This window comes from Pan troglodytes, chromosome 20, assembly GCF_028858775.2.
Source record: "Pan troglodytes isolate AG18354 chromosome 20, NHGRI_mPanTro3-v2.0_pri, whole genome shotgun sequence".
Classification (NCBI taxonomy): Eukaryota; Metazoa; Chordata; class Mammalia; order Primates; family Hominidae; genus Pan; species Pan troglodytes.
The window spans coordinates 26378177-26393382 of record NC_072418.2 but is presented as its reverse complement, the minus strand read 5'-3'; positions in this window follow the sequence as shown (position 1 = coordinate 26393382).

Below are 15206 nucleotides of genomic sequence, written 5' to 3'. Positions count from 1 at the left end.
GCATCTCAGTCTGACTTCTCTTTTTTAATATTACTGGATTACTCTCACTAACGGGGTATTTCATCTTCCATTTGAAAATGGCCAACAGTCCTTTGTGGGTGTCCTGATTTGATTTGCTAGTTTAGACCCTGGAGGTAGAGGTTAGGAAATATTGGGCCACATCAGAATACCTTATTCTCACTTAGAGGATATATAGGAATTTCTTAATATCTAACAGTTTTCTCAATAGCCATTATATTTAACAATGATAGCTTACAGGGCAGAAAGGGGACACAGATGACACAACCTCAGAAATTTAATTTGGTCATAAGTTTTTTTGTTTTGCTTTGTTTTTGGAGACAAGGTCTCACTCTGGTGCCCAGGCCAGAGTGCAGTGGTACAACCATAGCTCATAATTTGGTTGTAATGGTTCTTTTAAAAATGTTTTTGGCTGGGTTTGATGGCAAACACCTGTAATCCAAACACTTTGGAAAGCCATGGTGGAATGATTGCTTAAGCCCAGGAGCTCAAGACCAGTCTGGGCAGCATAGTGAGGCTCAGTTTCTAGAATAATTTTAAAAATTGGCCTTGTGTGATGTTGCATGCCTACAGTCCCAGCTACTTGAGAGGCTGAGGTGGAAGGATCACTGGAGATTGAGGCTGCAGTGACCCATCCTTCAGCCACTGCACTCCAGCCTGGGTGACAGAGTGAGACCTCTATGTGTACACACACACACAAACATATACATACATACACCCACAGACACATATTCATATGTGTGTGTGTCCATATATATATATATATATATATACTCAAAATAATATGTATGTTGAAAGAAATTCAAGCACAGAAGAAAAGTGAAGGACCATGGTGGGGAATGTGATAAAAGGTGAGTGTGGCTGCTACAGCTCGGTGAGATTTGGTTTCCATCTTAAGGAACTGCCCTCCCACACTGAAACCACAACCCAGCACATGCCAATTCTCACACTATTTATACTTTGCCCAAAGGCAACAGAAGGAGGTCAACATCATCATTTGTGCCATGGAAGTCTATTCCCCACTGAGACCTTTTAAAAATGTTACTGTCTTAAGTCCTCTTCCTTCCAATAAAGCCTATACAAATACATACATACAAGCCTGAAAGTACTATAAATAAAATATCAGGGGTTTTTTTTGGCCAGAAGCTGTGGCTCATGCCTGCAATCTCGGCACTTTGGGAGGCCGAGGCGGGCACATCACCTGAGATCGGGAGTTCGAGACCAGCCTGGCCAACATGGAGAAACTCCTTCTCTACTAAAAATACAAAATTGGCTGGGCATGGTGGCACATGCCTATAATCCCAGCTATTCAGGAGGCTGAGGTAGGAGAATTGCTCGAGCTCAGGAGACAGAGGTTGCAGTGAACTGAGATTGTGCCACTGCACTCCAGCCTGGGTAACAAGAGCAAAACTCTGTCTCAAAAAAAAAAATCAGGTTTTTAAAATCCCATAAATAAACGAGTAAACACAAAAACAGCCATTTTGATTGAGGAGAGAGTGGGATGGAGGGGGTCAGGAGGCTGCTCGCATCACCTCTGGGCCCCATGTGGAGGAAGGGATGGAGTCTAGGAAGACCCTGGCTAGTCACTTGTTCTGACTGGGCTTTCCCCTAGCTCCACACTTTGTTAACCATTTCCTGGGAAGAGCTTAGGAACCTCTTGTGCCCTAGTGAGGAAAGGCCTCCCCTCACAGGGTATTGGCAAGGAGGCAATCTGAGACTCTGTGAGAAGCTAGCACAGTGCTTGACAAGTACCTGTGGAAACTGTCATCCTCTGTAACTATCATGTGGCCTTGGAGTGTTCATATGGCCTGGCCTGGGGCTTGGCGGAGATGTTTGAGGGTCAGCTGCTTTAGGCTCCCACTTTCTCCTCCATCAAAGTGGCTGTTTTTGTGTTTGTTTGTTTATTTTTGGTTTTTAAAATCCTGATATATAAATAGAAATTGCAGCCGGAGGTGCCGAGGCTCAGGGTCTAGAGCTGTGCACTTGGACTTGCTTGCTGGCCTGTGGCCAGGTGAACTCTGGGTGTGAGATGGTTCCCACCATGGATCTACAATCCCCCCCACCTCTCCCCAGGCCCTGAGTAACCAACACAAGGCAGTGCTAAAAGAGCAGGTGAGTGATGGGCATCAACGCCATCCAGGAAGATTTGAATGCTATCTGGGCTGGGGCTGAGCCTGTCGTACCATGCCTGCTTCCTCATGCTGTTCATGTTTAAAAAAAAAAAATTCCTGAGATGGCGCTGCTGGATATGAGTGCTGGAAAGGGGGAGGCACCTTTGTCCTAGGGAATTAGGAGCTGACCAGATCCCTCCTGAGTGCCCCCCAGAACAAGTGGGGAGTGGTGTTGCACTGAATGGTGCCCCCCAAATATGTATTTGCACTGGCTCACTGAATACACAATACAGAGGCCTAAATGAAAACACGTGAATGGTGTATGTGGACATCAGCCTGCAGCTGGGAAACAGGTGCCTCTCATTCTCCCCAGCAAGTGTGGAATGTGTCCATGCCCATGAGTATATAGATCTGCCCTTCTTAACTTGTATACAACTCCAGGTCTGTTCTGAGTGAATGATGTGCAGATGAGATTTCTCAGGTCATTGGTATATTTGACATTGTGGCTGCTGCTTTTGCTGCCACTACCCCCAGGCCCAACCTGGCTTAAAGTCCAGGCTTTAGGTCAAAAAGATGGAGGGCTTCCTGTGTTCTGAGATGGGAAGTTGCAGATCTGTGGTAGGACTGGGGGTTGGGATACACTTTAGTTTTATGCAGGATGTGAGCTGCAGTGGTTTTATTAATTGTGATTGTCCTGGCCTGGTTGTAGCTCCGGGTGGGGAGAAGGAATTAGCAGTGGTGTTTCCCCAGATATCCATGTGCCCAGCCCTGGCCTTCCTGCCCTCGGGCCCAGAAGTAAGCACCACCACAGACTTTGACTTGCCTCTCTACTCCCTGTACCCCAGATGGGATACCTTGAAGGCTACAATCTGAATGTATTATTCTCCCCATTTTAACCAGACCTGCCTAACACACAATGAGGGAGTGACGGTAGGATGGGTGGGGGACCTGGGGAGAACCAGAGTGGAATCATAAATCCTCGGGAAAAGTTAAAGGTGCAGAAGTGGTGGTAACCTCTCCATGAAGCCCAGCTCCCTACCTGATTCTTGCCACACAGTCCCTCCTACAGACACCGGCTCTGGGGGTGGTTGGGGATCCCTATAGACCCGGGCTGCTCTCTGTCCCCACCTGCCTGTGCTCCTTCTCTGTTTTTGTTGTTGCTGTTGTTGTTGTTGTTTGTTTTGGTTTGTTTTTCAGATGGCAGTTTCATTCTTGTTGCCCTGGCTGGAGTGCAATGGCACGATTTCAGCTCACTGCAACTTCTACTTCCTGGGTTCAAATGATTCTCCTGCCTCAGCCTCCCAAGTAGCTGGGATTACAGGTGCTCACCACCACACATGGCTAATTTTTGTGTTTTTAGTAGAGAAGGGGTTTCGCCTTGACCAGGCTCGTCTCAAACTCCTGACCTCGGTTGATATGCCTGGTTCAGCCTCCCAAAGTGCTGAGATTACAGCCATGAGCCACCACACCCGGCCCCTGTGCTCCTTCTCTTTGCCAGCTGTCAGGGCCCTAACATGGAGGAGGAGGCAGGTCCTCAGCCTCAGGTATAGCTGAATGTCTTTTGGAGTGTTTGAAGCATGCTTTATGTCTTAGAAATTCTAAAGTAAAATGAATTCCAATAGTAATGTCTGTTAGTTTTCCTGAGCCAACTGGAAGAAAAGGATTTTTCACCTGAAACTTTTAAATGACACCCAAGGATAGCCACCAGTGTCTTGGCCATGGAAACCTCCTATGTGCTTCCCGCCCCCAGTTTGATTTGCAGCCTCATGATTGTGTTGCCCTGAACATACTTTCCTCTGATGAGTATGGTTCACACAGTTAACACCACTTCATGAGTTGGGGGCATCATGTAGAGATGAGAATGGATTGTCTTTAGTTACCATTGTGCCTCTTTGTTACCCGAGAGGCCCATTTTTCCTGGCTGATTGCATAAGCGTGTTAGTGTTGTCAGACACCTCTGGACAACTCAAATGACAAGGGGCAGTTGTTTTATAAAGGAAACAAAGGCTTTAGATGTGAAATGTGAAATCATTTTCTTTTTCCCTTCTTTTAGGTGAAATACTTCAGTTTTTTTTAAGGGTAAACAGTGGTATCTCAGCAGGTTTAGTGTGCTAATTGGCATGTGCTAGGTTGTGGTTTCAGTGTGGATGGGCAGTTCCCAAGATGGAGAACCAGGTCTCACTGAATTGCAGGAGCCACACTTTCTCTTTTTCACATCCCCCACCATGTGCACGTGTGTGTGTGTGTGTTTACACATACAGGTCTCACTCTGTCACCCAAGCTGGAGTCCAGTGGCTGAATGCTGGGTTACTGCAGCTTCAAACTTTTAGTCTTAAGTGATCCTCCCACCTCAGCCTCCCCAGTAGTTGGGACAACAGGCATGCACCAGCCTGCCTGGCTCTTTTTTTTTTTTTTTTTGGTATTTTTTAAAAATAGAGACAGAGCCTTGCCATGTTGGGTAGGCTGGTCTTGAACTCCTGAGCTCAAGCAATCCTCCCGCATTGGCTTCCCAATGTACTGAATTACAGACATGAGCCACTGCGTCCAGCCTAGTTTTATTATCTGATTACACAAGTGTGTTCTTCATAATTCACTGAGCTTTACTTGAATGAAGAATTTGTGCATGTATTTCTCTATGCATGTTACATATCAATAAAAAATTACATAGTACATATTTGCACAAAATGCTAACTCACTGTCTCAAAATAACAGCAGTATTTTTTTTGCTTGTTTCATGGTGAGACACACTCAGAACAAGATCATACTTCTCTGCTATCATGACACACTTATTTCACAGTTTTTTATGGCTCTACAAACAATAGAAATAAAGAAAGGGGTCTCTTGTGTGCACTTATGGGGTATACTCAAATGTAGAGAATTTTGTAGCCAACATTATGTGTGAAAAAACTTACACCTTGATAGATAAAAGATGAAGGGCCAGTGCGGGTGAGAAATTTTTAAGGGATATTTGTTCCCTCACAATATCAGAAACAGAATATTGATCCACTGCTCTTAACTTACTTCATAAGTTAAGGACAACTTTTTCACAATAAGTTAAGCAGCATTGCCAGGATGCCCTTACTCTTCTGAATGGCCATCATTTGTTAGGTCTTTCTTTCCATGGTGTAGAGTAAATGAGGCAATGGTTAGAAATGTACCCCCCTAATAGGGCCCTATAGAAGATTATACTGTAAAGACTATGATTACACAATAGATTTTAAATGTACTTGCTAAAGTTGTGCTAAATAATATTATTTCTTTTAATTACTTATTGGATGAACAGAGAAGTACCTGTGAACTTGCTAACACTGATAGTTGCACCTGGAGAAATACATCGGTTAGGCTCCCTGAGCCTACTCTGCATCCACAGAGATGCAGTTGTAGAGGATTAATGAACAGTGTGCTTGGTTGAAATGAGTAGACCACTTATCTAGCTAACTATTTGACCTATTTAATTTTAGTTGGTTGTTCATGGGGACCCTGGCTAAAAAGCATGTTTCGAACTCTTGGTATCATCTTCCTGATAGTTAAAATAGTAATATCTCCCTACTTCACTGTATTCTCTCAAAAGTTATAAATGTTTGCATGCAGTCATTTCTAGAATGTCAAATGGTCTCTTGTAAACCAGAATGACAGAAACTCAAAGACGTATGTGACTATGAAGACACCATAACCTATGAATGACATGATAAGGACAAAAACCCAAAATAGGCCAGGCGCGGTGGCTCACGCCTGTAACCTCAGCACTTTGGGAAACTGAGGTGGGTGGATCATGAGGTCAGGAGTTTGAGACAAGCCTGGCCAACATAGTGAAACCCCATCTCTACTGAAAATACAAAAATTGGCCTGGCGCGGTGGCTCAGGCCTGTAATCCCAGCACTTTGGGAGGCCAAGGTGGGTGGATCATGAGGTCAGGAGATGGAGACCATCCTGGCTAACACGGCGAGAACCTGTCTGTACTAAAAATACAAAAAATTAGCCACGCATGGTGGCACGGGCCTGTAGTCCCAGCTACTCGGAAGGCTGAAGCAGGAGAATTGCTTGAACCCGGGAGGCGGAGGTAGCAGTGAGCTGAGATAGTGCCACTGCACTCCAGCCTGGACAACAAAGCAAGATTCCATCTATAAAAAAATAAAAAATAAAAATAATAATGGAAACAGAGTGGCACTAAGGCCCTGAGTTTTGGTCACACCATGACCTATGTAAGAACTTAAACAAATGGGGTGATTTTTTTTTCTTTCTTTTTTTTTTTTGAGATGGAGTCTCGCTGCATTGCCCAGACTGGAGTGCAGTGGCATGATCTGGGCTCACTGCAACCTCTGCCTCCCAGGTTCAAGAGAGTCTTCTGCCTCAGCCTCCCGAGTAGCTGGGACTACAGGTGCGTGCCACCATGCCTGGCTAATTTTCGTATTTTTACTAGAGACGGGGTTTCACCATATTGGCCAGGCTGGTCTTGATCTCCTGAGCTTTTGATCCGCCAGCCTCGGCCTCCCAAAGTGCTGTGATTACAGACCTGAGCCACTGCGCCCAGCCTGGGGTGAATTTTTTAAACAAAATTATTTATGGCCATCATCTGGACAGAGCATGTGCACTCATCTCAAACAGACCAAAACAAAACAAAATGAGTCACTCATGCTAAAAGTGAGCTTATCAAACCTAAAATTTAAGAAAATAGGTAGATCTTAAAACAGACCAGCTTTTCTTTGGGAGGCCGAGGCGAGCAGATCACCTGAGGTCAGGAGTCTGAGACCAGTCTGACCAACATGGAGAAATCCCTGTCTCTACTAAAAATACAGAATTAAGGCCGGGGGCAGTGGCTCACGCCTGTAATCCCAGCACTTTGGGAGGCTGAGGTGGGTGGATCACCTGAGGTTGGGAGTTTGAGACCAGCCTGACCAACTTGGAGAAACTCCATCTCTACTGAAAATACAAAATTAGCTGGGTGTGGTGGCAAACGCCTGTAATCCCAGCTACTCGGGAGGCTGAGGCAGGAGAATCACTTGAACCTGGGAGGCAGAGGTTGCAGTGGGCCGAGATCATGCCATTGCACTCCAACCTGGGCAACAAGAGTGAAACTTTGTCTCAAAAAAAAAAAAATGAAAGAAAAAAAGAAAAAACAAAATACAGAATTAGTTGGGCATGGTGACACATGCCTCTAATCCCAGCTACTCCTGAGGCTGAGGCAGGAGAATTGCTTTAACCTGGGAGGCAGAGATTGCAGTGAGAGGAGATCACGCCACTAAACTCCAGCCTGGGCAACAAGAGTGAGGAACTCCATCTCAAAAAAACATGAAAAAATACAAACCAGTTTTTGTTTTCTTCTATAAATAGCAGATTTCAACACAAAGAGATCCCCTGTAGTCTAATCCTTTAAAAATAATAATAATAAAATAATAACCTGAAGTTCTTGTTTCCACTTTATAAAACCCACAGTTCTGATATTTCACAGTGAGATTTGAGACTAAATAAGTTCATTTTTTATGATGACATAGTGATATCAATGTCTAAATTTTGGTCTATCTCAGCCGGGTGTGGTGGCTCATGCCTGTAATCCCACTACATTGGGAGGCCGAAGGAAGCAGATCACTTGAGGTCAGGAGTTTGAGACCAGCCTGGGCAGCACGGTGAAACCCCATCTCTACTAAAAATACAAAAATTAGCTGGGCACACCTGTATAGTCCCAGCTACTTGGGTGTCTGAGGCAGGAGAATTGCTTGAACCTGTGAGGTGGAGGTTGCAGTGAGCTGAGATAGCGCCACTGCACTCCAGCCTGGTGACAGAGCAAAACTTTGTCTCAAAAAAAAAAAAAAAAAAAGTTATGGTCTATGACCCTAGGGAGAAATTGTTAAATTAATTATACCCTAAAGCTGCCCCTTTTCCTGTTTAATTTTAGTCAATAGTTTTTGTTTGTTTGTTCGTTTATTTTACACAATGAACTGAAACCTAACTGGATATGTAAATAGACTGTACCCATTCTTGTACCAACCACTGTGGTTTGGTCAATAAAAGGATGTCAACTGTTCAAACCATGTTCAAATAAGGCGAACCTCAAGTTGTAATGAATCTGGCTGTTTCTGTACCTCACTGCCATTTTCTGTATGTCACTTTGCTTTGTCTGTCCATAAGTCTTTGTCCACCACGTGGCTATGCTGAAATCTCTCTGAGCCTACTCTGGATTCACAGGCTACTCTATTTGCAAATCACTCTTTGTTCAGTTAAACTCTGTTGAATTTAATTTCTCTAAAGTTTTTTTTTTTTATTTAAAAATTTTTCCAGGCCAGGCATGGTGGCTCATGCCTGTAATCCCAGCACTATGTGAGGACAAGGGGGGTGGATGATGAGGTCAGGAGTTCAAGACCGGCCTGGCCAATATGGTGAAACCCTGTCTCTACTAAAAATACAAAAATTAGCAGGACGTGGTGGCGTGCACCTGTAATCCCAGCTATTCTGGAGGCTGAGGCAGAAGAATCGCTTGAACCCGGGAGGTGGAGGTTGCAGTGGGCCAAGATTGCACCACTGCACTTCAGCCTGGGCTACAGAGCGAGACTTTATTTAAAAAAAAAAAAAATTTCCTCAAATTTTTTCTATCGTTAAAATGAATAATGTGTTTTTGGGTTTTAATTTTCTAAACTCATCCCTCAGCTATTTTCCCAAATTATTTTGTCCTTTCAAAATGTTTCTGCATTTTTTTTTTTTTTTTTTTTGAGGCAGAGTCTCACTCTGTCTCCCAGGCTGGAGTACAGTGGTGTGATCTCAGCTCACTGCAACCTCTGCCTCCTGGGTTCAAGCCTCCGTCTCCTGGGATCAAGCGAGTCTCCTGCCTCAGCCTCCCGAGTAGCTGAGACTACAGGCGTGCACCACCACGCCCAGCTAATTTTTTCTATTTTAGTAGGGACAGGGTTTCCCTGTGTTGCCCAAGGTTGTCTCGAACTCCTGAGCTCTGACAATCTGCCTGCCTTGGCCTCCCAAAGTGCTAGGATTACAGGCATGAGCCACTGTGCCCGGTCAATTTTATTTATTTATTTATTTATTTTTTGTGTGTGTGACACAGAGTCTTGCTCTGTCACTCAGGCTAGAGTGCAGTGGTGTGATATCAGGTCACTACAACGTCTGTCTTCCAGGTTCAAGCAATTCTCCTGCCTCAGCCTCCTGAGTAGCTGTGACTACAGGCACGTGCCACCATGCCCAGCTAATTTTTGTATTTTTAGTAGAGATGGCATTTCACCATGTTGGCCTGGATGGTCTCGATCTCTTGACCTCATGATTCACCCACCTCAGCCTCCCAAAGTGCTGGGATTACAGGCGTGAGCCCCTGCGCCTGGCCGAACAAGTTTCTTGAGGTGAAATAGTTGTATAAACCACATAGGCAAAAGGCAGAATGATAGTGATTTCAAAAATTGCAGCAATTCTTTTTTTTTTTTTTGAGACTTAGTTTCACTCTTGTTGCCCAGGCTGGAGTGCAGAGGCACGATCTTGGCTCACTGCAACCTCTACGTTCTGGGTTTAAGTGATTCTCCTGCCTCAGCCTCCTGAGTAGCTGGGATTACAGGCAGCCACCACCACACCCAGCCAATTTTTGCATTTTTAGCAGAGACGGGGTTTTACCATGTTGGTCAGGCTGATCTTAAACTCCTAACCTCTAGTAATCCACCCATCTCGGTCTCCCAAAGTGCTGGGATTGCAGGTGTGAGCCACCGTGCCTGGCTGCAATTTTTTATTTTATTTTATTTTTTTTTTTGAGATGGAGTCTTGCTCTTTTTGCCCAGGCTGGAGTACAATGGTGCAATCTTGGCTCACTGCAACCTCTGCCTCCAAGGTTCAAGTGATTCTCCTGCCTGAGCTTCCTGAGTAGCTGGGATTACAGGCATGCACCACCATGCCCAGCTAATTTGTATTTTTAGTAGAGACGGGATTTCTCTATGTTGGTTAGGCTGCTCTCGAACTCCTGACCTCAGGTAATCTGTCCCCCTGCCCCAGTCTCCCAAAATACTGGGATTATAGGCCTGGCCACCGCACTTGGTGCTTTTTATCTCTTTTATATTCATTTGCCAATACTTTTACAGCTCTTCCCATTGAAGTACAGAATCTGGTTTCCAAACCATTTATCTAGCTGGCCTTATTTGCTCAGGGCAATGGAAATCTGTGACTATGACAGTGGCCTAGTTTGGGGCTTAGGCTCAAAGGTTTCAAATGCTCCTGTTTTTCTTTCAGAATGTGCCATCTCCATGAGTAAAGCCCATGTTAGCCAGATGGAGGATAAGATAACATGAGGAAGAGAAGCAAGGTGCCCCTGTTGATAGCCCCAGAAGCAGATGCTCACCTTCAGAAGCACAGCTGCCTAGTCAATAAGCAGCTGATGAAATATGTCTGAAGGAGCTCAGCTGAGACCAAAAGAATGGTCCCACTGAGCCCAGCCTAAATGGCTGACCGTCTCAATTATGAGCTAAAAAGTTTTGGATGGTTTGTTTTGCTGCGGTAGCTAACTAATACACGCACTCAGTGCAGATAGGATGCCAGGATTCAATGACAGATTGGTTATTAGTTACCTTCTAACAGTGGGCACCCTAAAAGTATCGATTTTTTCCCCTAATTTAAAGTTGAATGTCTTGCAAAATGACGTTGAGTAATTAAAAAATACATGAAGACATGTATGCCTGTAATTGGTCCTTATACTCACATAGTCACCCACACCATAGGAGAAAACAGATAACCGCAGCCTGACAATTAGGGCCAAGGCCAAATAGCAAAATAAGTTTGCCTTAACCTATTTTCTACATATCTAAACATTGGAAATCAAGACTATGGACAGATCTGAAAACACAGAGTTTTCTTCTCCTTTGGCTGAGAATTTTTTGTTCACTGGAAGAAAGGTGGACAACAGGTGGCCAGCAGTGGTCCGCCTGTGGTTATTTTACTCTTCCTACCTTCTGCCCTTTCTATGGCCATTTTTGTTTCACCTTTTTAACTGAAGAAGTTGTTGGTAGGTAGAGACCTCCCCTGTGGCAGGAAAGGGATGTTCAAGCCCTTCACCTCCACTGACATTGAAGCTGTACTTCAGTGTGGCAGCTATTGGCCATGTGTGGCTACTAGGTGCCTGAAATGTTCCTGCTTTGAACTGCAATGTGCTAAAAAGGTAAAATACAGAGTTGGTTTCAAAAATTTAGTTCCAAGTATATATACTTTATTAATAAATATTGCTCACATATTAAAATAATAATATTTTGGGAGCCAGGCATGGTGGCTCACACCTGTAATCCTAGCACTTCAGGAGGCCAAGGTGATCAGGGTGGATCACTTGAGGTCAGGGGTTCCAGACCAGCCTGGCTAACATGGTGAAACACCATCTCTAGTAAAAATACAAAAAAATTAGCAGACTGTGGAGGCAGGCACCTGTAATCCCAGCTACTCAGGAGACTGAGGCAGGAGAATCACTTTAACCCAGAAGGTGAAGGTTGCAGCAAACCAAGATCCTGCCACTGCGCTCCAGCCTAGGTGACAGAACAAGGCTCCGACTCAGAAAAAAATAAAATAAAAATTACTGGCATCGGCCAGGCGCAGTAGCTTATGCCTGTAATCCCAGCACTTTGGGAGGCCAAAGCAGGCAGATCATTTGAGACCAGGAGTTTGAGACCACCCTGGCCAACATGGTAAAAGCCCGTCTCTACCAAAAATAAAAAAACTAGCCAGATGTGGTTGTGGGCACCTGTAATCCCAGCTACTCTGGAGGCTGAGGCAGGAGAATGGCTTGAACCTGGGAGGCAAAGTTTTCAGTGAGCCGAGATCGCGCCACTGCACTCCAGCCTGAGTGACAGAGCAAGACTCCGTCTCAAAGAGTAAAAAGAAAATTTTATGGGAGTCACTGCAAAAATATTAAATAATTAAATGAAAGTGTTGTTCAAATATTTTAGTTTGTGGTCAATGGGAGGAGCGTGAAGGAAAGATTTTTTTTTACTGACCTCAAGAGATCCACCCGCCTTGGCCTCCCAAGGTGCTGGGATTACAGGAGTGAGCCACCACACCCAGCCAGAAAGACTTTTTTTAAGGTGCATGATGCAAAAACTTAAACTCAATAATCTGTTAGTTACAGTTACATAGTTTCTTACTTTTTACCTTGAGTGTAAAAATTTCCTGGTTATGTAGTCAGAGCTTAATTGACAGTTTGCAGTTGGTTAAGCCTAAATTTTTTTTCCCTTGAGGTAGCAATTTACCAAAAAAAGGATTTCAGTTAGACTTTTTAAAAGTAGGAATTCAAGGATTAGAGCTACCTCAGTGGAATTGCCTGCCACTTAAATATCTTCAGACTCCACAGGGGACTGATATTTTCCTGCATTTTTCACAGGTGTCCCAAGCAGCTTCTCAAGTCTACCCCTTTCTCCCCATTCCTCCAGCCTAACTCTGGCTTGCAATAATATACTCAATTAACAGCTTCTTCTGAAAATTCCAAATGTCAACTTCCTCTCCCTAATTCACATTATTAACTATTTGTCCTTTAGTGTACATTTTTGATACCATATTTTAATTAATCCTTTTTTGACAAAGCATTGTATAGCACATTTAAAGAGATTTGTTTCTGTTTGTAAATATCTCCTATGAGAATAAACCAAAGCATAATACCCTGATACTGTATTGTAAAAAAAAAAAGGTCCCGGAGCCAAGATGGTCAAATAGGAACAGCTCCAGTCTACAGCTCCCAGTGTGAGTGACACAGAAGACGGGTGATTTCTGCATTTCCAACTGAGGTACCGGGTTCATCTCACTGGGGAATGCCGGACAGTAGGTGCAGGACAGTGGGTGCGGTGCACCGTGCATGAGCTGAAGCAGGGCAAGTCATCGCCTCACCCAGGAAGTGCAAGGGGTCAGGGAATTCCCTTTCCTAGTCAAAGAAAGGGATGACAGATGGCACCTGGAAAATCGGGTCACTCCCACCCTAATATTGTGCTTTTCCAATGGGCTTAACAAACGGCACACCAGGAGATTATATCCCACACATGGCTCAGAGGGTTCTACGCCCACGGAATCTCATTCATTGCTAGCACAGCAGTCTGAGATCAAACTGCAAGGTAGCTGCGAGGCTGGGGGAGAGGAGCCTGCCATTGCCGAGGCTTGAGTAGGTAAACAAAGCAGCCAGGAAGCTCAAATTGGGTGGAGCCCACCACAGCTCAAGGAGGCCTGCCTGCCTCTGTAGGCTCCACCTCTAGGGGCAGGGCACAGACAAACAAAAGACAGCAGTAACCTCTGCAGACTTAAATGTCCCTGTCTGACAGCTTTGAAGACAGTAGTGGTTCTCCCAGCAGGCAGCTTGAGATCTGAGAACAGGCAGACTGCCTCCTTAAGTGGGTCCCTGACCCCCGAGTAGCCTACTGGGAGGCACCCCCCAGTAGGGGCGGATTGACACGTCACACAGCCGATACTCCTCTGAGACAAAACTTCCAGAGGATTGATCAGGCAGCAGCATTTGCAGTTCACCAATATCCGCTGTTCTGCAGCCACTGCTGCTGATACCCAGGCAAACAGGGTCTGGAGTGGACCTCCAGCAAACTCCAATGGACCTGCAGCTGAGGGTCCTGACTGTTAGAAGGAAAACTAACAGAAAGGACATCCACACCAAAAACCCATCTGTATCTCACCATCATCAAAGACCAAAGGTAGACAAAACCACAAAGATGGGGAAAAAACAGAGCAGAAAAACTGGAAACTCTAAAAATCAGAGCACCTCTCCTCCTCAAAAGGAACACAACTCCTCACCAGCAATGGAATGAAGCTGGACAGAGAATGACTTTGATGAGTTGAGAGAAGAAGGCTTCAGACGATCAAACTACTCTGAGCTAAAGGTGGAAGTCCGAACGAATGGCAAAGAAGTTAAAAACCTTGAAAAAAAAATTAGGCAAATGGCTAACTAGAATGACCAATGCAGAGAAGTCCTTAAAGGATGTGATGGAGCTGAAAACCAAGGCATGAGAACTACATGATGAATGCAGAAACCTCAGTAGCCAATGCGATCAACTGGAAGAAAGGATATCAGTGATGCAAGATGAAATGAATGAAATGAAGCGAGAAGAGAAGTTTAGAGACAAAAGAATAAAAAGAAAAAAACAAAGCCTCCAAGAAATATGGGACTATGTGAAAAGACCAAATCTACATCTGATTGGTGTACCTGAAAGTGACGGGGAGAATGGAACCAACTTGGAAAACACTCTGCAGGATATTATCCAGGAGAACTTCCCCAATCTAGCAAGGCAGGCCAACATTCAAATTCAGGAAATACAGAGAACGCCACAAAGATATTCCTCCAGAAAGTTGAAATGAAGGAAAAAATGTTAAGGGCAGCCAGAGAGAAAGCTCAGGTTACCCACAAAGGGAAGCCCATCAGACTAACAGCTGATCTTTCAGCAGAAACTCTACAAGCCAGAAGAGAGTGGTGGCCAATATTCAACATTCTTAAAGAAAAGAATTTTCAACCCAGAATTTCATATCCAGCCAAACTAAGCTTCATAAGTGAAGGAGAAATAAAACACTTTACAGACAAGCAAATGCTGAGAGATTTTGTCACCACCAGGCCTGCTCTAAAAGGGCTCCTGAAGGAAGCACTAAACATGGAAAGGAAAAACTGGTACCAGCCACTGCAAAAACATGCCAAATTGTAAAGACCATCAAGGCTAGGAAGAAACTACATCAACTAATGAGCAAAATAACCAGCTAACATCATAATGACAGGATCAAATTCACACACAACAATATTAACCCTAAATGTAAATGGACTAAATGCTCCAATTAAAAGACACAGACTGGCAAGTTGGATAAAGAGTCAAGACCCATCAGTGTGCTGTATTCAGAAAAACTATCTCACGTGCAGAGACACACATAGGCTCAAAATAAAGGGATGGAGGAAGATCTACCAAGCAAATAGAAAACAAAAAAAGGCAGGGGTTGCAACCCTAGTCTCTGATAAAACAGACTTTAAACCAACAAAGATCAAAAGAGACAAAGAAGGCCATTACATAATGGTAAAGGGATCAATTCAACAAGAAGAGCTAACTGTCCTAAATATCTATGCACCCAATACAGGAGCACCCAGAT